The 1,496-nt window shown below is 43.1% G+C and overlaps 1 protein-coding gene across 2 annotated transcripts in view; it reads left to right on the top strand.

Annotated features, from left to right (window-relative positions):
• The window catches only part of PDE6D (phosphodiesterase 6D), a 59,756-nt gene that overhangs the window by 19,025 nt on the left and 39,235 nt on the right, over positions 1-1,496 (top strand). The gene's annotated exons all lie outside the window — the stretch shown is intronic.

The raw sequence follows: 1,496 nt of genomic DNA, 5'->3' as shown, positions 1-1,496 counted from the left end.
TTTTTTTGGTAGAGATGGAGTCTTACTATGTGCCCAGGCTGGTCTTGGATTCCTGGGCTCAAGCAATCTTCCTGTTTTGGCCTTCTAAACTGTTGGGATTACAGGCATGAGCCACTGTGCCCAGCCTAAATTGCCCTTTCTACAGCTTGCTGGTTTGGCTCCCAGACACTCTTCAATAAGCCTTGCTTTTTGGTTGCTAAGCCTGAAAGAGAATTCTAATGAACTCTCTGACTTGCCCTCTATTGCTTAGTGTGCTTCAACACATATTTGAGTGCCAGTTACATGCTGAGCACTGAGAAGAGAAGGATAAATAGTATAATGTCGGTAGAATTTGACTTGCAAACTAATATATTCATGGTACTCTCTGATAAGTACTATGACACAGGTATAAACAAGTGGCCAGGAAAGCAGGTAATGCTGTAACAGACAGCACACTGGAGACTGGAACGGATGGCAGAGACTGGACCCAGTGTCTTCGTCCAGTAAGCCTCGATTTGCCATCTTGACTTCTTCACCTGAGGCATAAAGCAATTTGTTATACCTGCTGGCCTCCTGGTTTGCCTGTTGATTTCCTATTCTTTATCAAACTGTCCTTTCTGTTGGCAGCCTTCCTTATCTCACCTTTCTTTGTTGTCCTTTTAACCTATTAATAGTTCATTAGAAAATTTATATTCCCCAGACCTATTTACAAAGCCTAAACTTTCAGTGTTCCTCAGAAATGTGTATGAGAATGGAAGGAGGTGTTGTTGTTGTTGTTGTTGTTGTTGTTGTTGTTGTTGTTGTTGGAGACAGGGTCTCCTCTGTTGCGCAGGCTGTAGCGCAGTGGCGTGATCTTGCCCTCAGCCTCTCAAGTAGCTAGGACTAAAGACGCACACCACCATATCTGGCTAATTTTTTTGTTGTTGTTGAGACACAGTCTCACTCTGTTTTTCAGGCTGGTATCATACTCCTGGGTTCAAGTGATCCTCCTAACTTGGCCTCCTACAGTACTGGGATTGCAAGCTTGGGCCACTACACCTGGCAAGACTTTTTATTGAACACTCACACAAGACTAGACTAAGACCTTGTCAAGAGCAAAAGTCTTATCTTACTCTTCATGTTTCCTAGAATAATGCTGCTTAAACTATGGCTGGCAAACAATCAGGTATTTTTGTAAAATACAGTAAAATAAATTATTAGAAAAATAACATAAAGCCAGGCCTGGTGCCTCATGCTTGTAATCTAGCACTTTGGAAAGAGTTCAAGACCAGCCTGGGCATCATAGACCCTGTCTCAACAAAAAAATTTAAAAATTATACAGGCATGGTGGCACATGCCTGCAGTCTCAACTACTCAGGAGGCTGAAGCAGGAAGATCACTTGAGCCCAGGAGTTTGGGGTTACAGTGAGCTATGATCACACCACTGCACCCCAGCATGGGTGACAGAGTGAGATCCTGTATCTAAAAAAAAAAATTGTTTTTAAAGAAAAATGAGGCCGGGCGCGGTGGCTCAAGCC

This window comes from Cebus imitator, unplaced genomic scaffold (genome assembly GCF_001604975.1).
Source record: "Cebus imitator isolate Cc_AM_T3 unplaced genomic scaffold, Cebus_imitator-1.0 Scaffold592, whole genome shotgun sequence".
NCBI lineage: Eukaryota > Metazoa > Chordata > Mammalia > Primates > Cebidae > Cebus > Cebus imitator.
The sequence above is the reverse complement of the archived record's forward strand: the minus strand, read 5'-3'. Positions and strand labels throughout refer to the sequence as shown.